This window comes from Saccopteryx leptura, chromosome 12 (assembly GCF_036850995.1).
Source record: "Saccopteryx leptura isolate mSacLep1 chromosome 12, mSacLep1_pri_phased_curated, whole genome shotgun sequence".
Lineage (NCBI taxonomy): Eukaryota > Metazoa > Chordata > Mammalia > Chiroptera > Emballonuridae > Saccopteryx > Saccopteryx leptura.
Window position 1 is genome coordinate 41,226,260 of NC_089514.1, and position 7,411 is coordinate 41,233,670.

Sequence of the window (7,411 nt, forward strand, 5' to 3'; positions counted from 1 at the left end):
CCTTTGTTGTTCATTGATTGCTTTCTCATATGTGCCTTGACCTGAGGGCTACAACAGACTGAGTGACCCCTTGCTCAAGCCAGCGATTTTGGACTCAAGCTAGTGAGCCTTGCTCAAACCTGATGAGCTGGCATTAAAGTTGGCAACCTTGGGATTTCAAACTTGGGTTCTCTGTGTCCCAGTTCAACACTCTATCCACTGCACCACTGCCTGGTCAGGCCCAACACCATTTATTAAAGAGACTGTCTTTACTTCATTGTATGCTCTTACCATCTTTGTCAAATATCAATTAACCATAAAGGCATGGATTTATTTCTCGGTTTTTGTCTGTTCCATTGATCTGTATGCCTGATCTTATGCTGGTACCATGCTGTTTCAATTACAATGGCCTTGTAGTATAACTTGAAATCAGGAAGTGTGATACCTCCTACTTTATTCTTCCTTTTCAAGATTACTGAGGCTATTTGTGTTCTTTTTTGGTTCCATATAAATTTTTGAAATATTTGTTTTATATCTTTGAAGTATGCCATTGGTATTTTTATAGGAACTGCATTGAATTTATAGATTGCTTTGGGTAATATAGACATTTTAATGATGTTTATTCTTCCTATCCATGAACATGGTATATGCTTTCACTTGTTTGTATCATCTTGATTTCTTTTTTCAATGTCTTATAATTTTCTGAGTACAAGTCTTTAACCTCCTTGGTTAAATTTACTCCTAGGTACTTTATTTTTTGTTGTTGTTGCAATAGTAAAGGGGATTGTTTCCTTAATTTCTTTTTCTGACAGTTTCTTGTTGCTGTATAAAAATTCCAATGATTTCTGTGTATTAATTTTATACCCTGCCACTTTGCTGAATTCCTTTTTCAGGTCTAGTAGTACTTTGACTGAGACTTAGGGTTTTCTATGTATAGTATCATGTCATCAGCAAATAATGATAGTTTTACTTCTTCTTTTCCAATTTGGATGCCTTTTATTTCTTCTTGTTGTTTGATTTCTGTGGCTAAGATTTCCAGAACTATGTTGAATAAGAGTGGTGAAAGAGGGCACACCTGCCTTGTTCCTGATTTTAAGGGAATAGCTCTTAATTTTTGCGCATTGAGTATGATGTTGGCTATGGGTTTGTCATAGATGGCCTTTATTATGTTGAGGTATGTTCCCTGTATCCTCACTTTGCTAAGAGTTTTGATCATAACTGGGTGCTGGATTTTGTCAAATGCTTTTTCTGCATCTATTAATATAATCATGTGATTTTTATTCTTTCTTTTGTTTGTGATGAATCATATTTATTGATTTGTGAATGTTGTACCAGCCTTGCCTCCCTGGAAATGAATCCCACTTGATAATGATGTACGTTTTTTTTAATGTGTTGCTGGATTCAGTTTGGTAATCTTTTGTTGAGAACTTTAGCATCTGTGTTTAGCAAGGATATTGGCGTACAGTTTTATTTTTTTGTAGCATCTTTACCTGGTTTTGGAATGAGGATAATGCTTGCCTCATAAAAAGAGCTTGGAAGTGTTCTTTTATCTTGAATTTTTTGAAATAGCTTGAGAAGGATAGGTGTCAGTTCTTCTTTAAATGTTTGGTAGAATTCGCCTGTGAAGCCATTCGGTCTAGGACTTTCATTGCTGAGAGTTTTTTGATAACTGTTTCCATTTCATTTATTGCAATCAGTCTGTTTAGGTTTTCTGAGTCTTCCAGATCGAGTTTTGGAGGATTGTATGTTTCTAGGAATTTATCCGTTTCACCTAGGTTGTCCAATTTTTCGGCATAGAGATCTTCATAGTATTTTCTTACATTCCTTTGTATTTCTGTGGTGTCAGTTGTTACTTCTCTACTTTCATTTCTAATTTTATTTATTTGAATCCTCTCTCTTTTTTTCTTGATGAGTCTGGTTAAAAGTTCATCAATCTTGTTTACCTTTTTAAAGAACCAACACCTGGTTTCATTGATCTTTTGTATTTTTTTAACCTCTATGTCATTTATTTCTACTCTGATCTTTATTATTTTCTTTCTCTACTTCCTCTAAGCTTTGCTGTTCTTTTTCTACTTCTTTTAGATGCAGGGTTAAGTTGTTTATCTGAGTTTTTTCTAGCTTCTTAAGGTATACCTGTAATGCTATGAACTTCCCTCTCAGGACTGCTTTTGCTGTGTTCCATAAATTTTGAGTTGTTTTATGTTTATTTTCATTTGTTTCAATGAAATTTTTTATTTCTTCCTTGATCTCATTGTTATCCCATTTGTTATTTATTTCATTTATTTATTTATTTTTTACAGAGACAGAGAGAGAGTCAGAGAGAAGGATAAACAGGGACAGACAGACAGAAACGGAGAGATGAGAAGCAGTCAATCATCAGTTTCTCATTGTGCATTGCGACACCTTAGTTGTTCATTGATTGCTTTCTCATATGTGCCTTGACTGTAGGCCTTCAGCAGACCGAATAACCCCTTGCTGGAGCCAGCGACCTTGGGTCCAAGCTGGTGAGCTTTTTGCTCAAACCAGAATAGCCCACGCTCAAGCTGACGACCTTGGGGTCTTGAACCTGGGTCTTCAGCATCCCAGTCCGACGCTCTATCCGCTGTGCCACCGCCTGGTCAGGCTCCCATTTGTTATTTAATAGCATGCTCTTTAGTCTCCAAATGTTTGAGTGTTTTTTAGTTTTTCTATTGTAGTTGATTTCTAACTTCATGCCATGTGATTGGAAAAGATGCTTGATATAATTTCAATCTTCTTAAATTTATTCAGACTTGTTTTCAGTCCTAACATGGTCTATCCTAGAAAATGTACCATGATCACTTAAAAAAATGTATATTCTGCTGATTTGAGGTGAAAATTCTGAAGATATAAATTAAATCCAGTTGATTTAGTGTGTCATTTAAGGCCACTGTTTCTTTGTTCATTTTCTGTTTGGAGGATCTATCCATTGATGTTAGTAAAGTATTAAAATCCCCTACTATTATAGTATTGCTGTTGATGTCACCCTTTATGTTCGTCAAAATCTGTTTTATATATTTAGGTGCTCCTATATTAGGCACATAAATATTTACAATGGTTATATTCTTCTGTTGTATTTCTCCCTTTATCATTATGTAATGACCTTCTTTATCCCTTACCATAGCCTTTGTTTTAAAGGCTATTTTGTCAGATATAAATATTGCTATCCCAGCTTTTTTTTTTTTCATTTTTATTTGCATGAAATAATTTTTCTCATCCCTTCACTTTCAGTCTATGTATATCTTTTGTTCTGAGGTGGGTCTCTTGTAGACAGCATATGTATGGGTCCTGTTTTCTTATCCACACAGCTACCCTATGTCTTTTGATTGGAGCATTTAATTCATTTACATTTAAAGTTATTAATTGATATGTACTTATTTATTGCCATTTTATTCTTTAAATCTACAATCCTCTTTTTCTTGATTTCTTTCCCCCCCCCCCTTTTCTCTTTTTACAACAGGCCCTTTAACATTTCTTGCAGTATTGGTTTGGTTGTAATAAATTCCTTGAGTTCTTTTTTTTTTCCCTCTGGGGAGCTTTTTATTTCTCCTTCAATTGTAAATGATAGTCTTGCTGGATAAAGTAGTCTTGGTTGTAGGTTCTTGTTTTGCATCACTTTGAATATTTCTTGCCAATCCTTTCTGTCTTCAAGTGTTTCTGTTGAGAAGTCGAATATCATCCTTATGGGGCTCCTCTGTAGGTAATTAACTGCTTTTCTCTTGCAGCTTTTAGTATTCTTTCTTTGTCTCTTAACTTTGGCATTTTAATTATGATGTGCCTTGGTGTAGGCCTCCTTGGGTTCCTCTTTAATGGAACTCTCTGTGCTTCTTGAACTTGAGTGACTTTCTCCTTCATCAATCAAGGGAAATTTCCATCTATGATTTTTTCAAACAGGTTTTCTATCCTTTGTTTGTTCTCTTCTCCCTCAGGAACCCCTATGATGCAGATATTGTTTCTCTTCAGAGGTCTCTTAGCGCTTCCTTGGTCTTTCTGTGTTTCTTTTCATTTTGCTGTTTTACTTCTGTGCTTATGTTTATCTATCTTGTCTTCTAAATCGCTGATTTGATCCTTTGCTTCATCCAGCCTGCTGTTGATTCCTTCTAGTGCAGTCTTCATTTCTGATGTTGTATTTGTAATTTCTGACTGGTTCTTTTTTATGATTTCAATGTTTTTTTTTTTATGCTATCTATTTAGGTGTTCATTATGTACATCCATTTTTGCTCTAAGATCCTTGAGAATCCTAAAAATCATTATTTTAAACTGCATCTCATAGTTTTGTTGCTTCCATTTCATTTAGTTCTTTTTCTTGTAATTTCTCTTGTTTATTTATTTGGGTCACCTTTCTTTGTCTCTCCATTTTGTCTATATATTAGGTAGCACTGTCTGACTTTGGAATTTTTGTGAGTTTTTTTTTTTTAGAAAGATGGGCTCAGTGGTACTGACTTCCAGGCCACCTGTTTTCATTGTTTTAAGAATGCTTCTTGGCCCTGGCCATTTGGCTCAGCGGTAGAGCGTCGGCCTGGCGTGCAGGAGTCCTGGGTTCAATTCCCAGCCAGGGCACACAGAAGAAGTGCCCATCTGCTTCTCCACCCCTCCCCCTCTCCTTCCTCTCTGTCTCTCTCTTCCCCTCCCGCAGCCAAGGCTCCATTGGAGCAAAGATGGCTCGGGTGCTGGGGATGGCTCTGTGGCCTCTGCCTCAGGCGCTAGAATGGCTCTGGTTGCAACAGAGCGATGCCCCAGAGGGGCAGAACATCGCCCCCAGGTGGACATGCCAAGTGGATCCCAGTCGGGAGCATGCGGGAGTCTGTCTGACTGCCTCCCCGTTTCCAGCTTTGGAAAAATTAAAAAAAAAAAAAAAAAAAAAAAAAAGAATGCTTCTTGAGGGTACTATTTTTTCTCCTGTTATATATGAGTGTTGAGTGCATTTGGTCCTTTCATGGGTATGGTTATTCCTTCAGGCTGGCTGGCTCTAAGTGTCAACATTGATCATGTGTATTACCCACTGTGCAATGTCTGTCCTCTTGGGCATATTTACTCTCCAGAGTGTCTGGTGCCTGCTAGACTCCTCCTTTTGGTGTGCTGTTTGTAGCTAGCTGAGTCTAGGGTTGGTGCTGTCTACCACCCACTACCAATTATGTTGGTTCTAGATCTTCTTGGGTTGGCATCAGCCATTGTTTGTAACCCTCTGTGGGCTACCTGTCTGCTGCTACTGCTCTTTTTGCTATTTGTGTCTGTTTTCTGTGCCTGGGTAGTATGGGAGGGGCCAACCTACATATAAGGATCAGATTCTTCCTGCTTGGAGATGTCAGCAGCTCCATAAAAACCCCAATCTTTATAAAATTTGGTTCTACTTTTCAATTTCTCCACCTCCTCTTTCAGTTGTCTGGTCTTCCCACAGTCTTCTGTAGAAAGCTCTAGTACTGTAGTGTGGGATCAGACTGGCCTCACCCAAAAAAAAACCCTCTACAGGTTGCAAGCTTGGTAGGGCAGCTAGAATTCGGAATACAATGTTAGTGTGACCCCTACTTCAGGGGTTTCTTGGTCAGGAGCTCAGTATGGGTAATGTGGCCCCTACTCCAGAGCCTAATCCCTCAGCACCGCTGGATACTCAAATTTCTCCCCAACAAGGTGAGCAGCAGGTTCAGATTGAGTGTGGCTGACAGTCCTCTCTGCAGTTCTTATAGCTGGTGAGACCCTGGTCTCAGGGAGGAAGACTGAAAGAGTCCTCTCCTGGGGCTGACTGTGGCCCCCCCCCTCGAAATTGGCTAAGTCCCTTCACCAGATCCAACAATAGACTCACAGGGACCCACATTTGTCCATGCTCCAAGCCTCACTCCTTTCCCCCTGTGGAATCTAACCCAGCAGGGCAGGATATCCAGCACCCAGGCCAGCTGACTGTGAAGCTCCACTCTATCCAATGCACATGAACCACTGATCCTTATATGTAGGTTGGCCCCTCCCACACTACCCAGGCACAGAAAACAGACACAAATAGCAAAAAGAGCAGTAGCAGCAGACAGGTAGCCCACAGAGGGTTACAAACAGTGGCTGATGCCAACCCAAGAAGATCTAGAACCAACATAATTGGTAGTGGGTGGGGCCACATTACCCATACTGAGCTCCTGACCAAGAAACCCCTGAAGTAGGGGTCACACTAACATTGTATTCCGAATTCTAGCTGCCCTACCAAGCTTGCAACCTGTAGAGGGTTTTTTTGGGGTGAGGCCAGTCTGATCCCACACTACAGTACTAGAGCTTTCTACAGAAGACTGTGGGAAGACCAGACAGCTGAAAGAGGAGGTGGAGAAATTGAAAAGTAGAACCAAATTTTATAAAGATTGGGGTTTTTATGGAGCTGCTGACATCTCCAAGCAGGAAGAATCTGATCCTTATATGTAGGTTGGCCCCTCCCACACAGTGAGTGTGATCTACTTGGTCAGGTGTGAGAAGCCCTTCCTTAGGATACCACTTTAGCAAGAATTGTTAGGTCCTGAACCTATCTCTCCACAGCTGGCCACTGAATGTGCCAGTCCTGGGCCGTTGTATGGCCAAGGGCCGCCATTGTGGCCATTCACATGCAGGTTCTCATTGAATTCGGACAGATGGTAAAGAAATGGCAGAGTCGGAGGATGGTGGGCCATTCTGTTTATTGGTGTCTCACCAAGACAGGCAAGCCACAAGAAAATCCAAGGGAAAAGCAGAAAACCTGCTTTTCCCATAGAGGGCAAGGGATTAGGGAGGCCTCTGCAGTGCTGATAGCAGGAACTGAGAGAGAGTGAGAGCCCCTGGTCTGCTTCATTCTATATTGTAGAAAATTAAAGTCTTTAAGCCAATATACAAATAATAAAGTCTCTGATATAAAGCTACTTATCTGAGGCATAAATGGGATTCCTCATAAGAATGCACCACCCCCTCTCATGCAACAGTCAAGGGTGTGGGGAAAAGCTTAGTTTTGAGAAGACCTTAGTATTAGAAGGGAGGGAAAGGCTTAGTCTTAAAACTAAGCCTTAGGCTATAATGACTTTGCCAGCTTACAGCCTGTTTCCCACACTGAAAGCGAGCAAATATATACATTATATTTACAAACTTATTTGACCAACACCCTCCCTGGCAGAAACCTGGTGCAGACCAGTGGGAGACACTGTCTGTGACTGGCCCTTATTATCCTTCCTGGAGCTACAAGCAATCCAGAGTTTGTGGCTACCTCTGCTGGGCCTAGGTGTTCATGGAAATACCAAGCTGCACACCTAGGCTGCTTTTACTCACACTGGGCTTGGGGAAAGGTTTGCTTAAAAGGCCAAGGTTCCCTGAGTCCTACCTCCTGCAGCCTTTGTCTGCTGGCTGCTTGTTGTTCTCAGCCACTGAAAAATCTTTTGGTAGAGTATAGAGCCTGCAGCAATTCAGGGATTAGGAA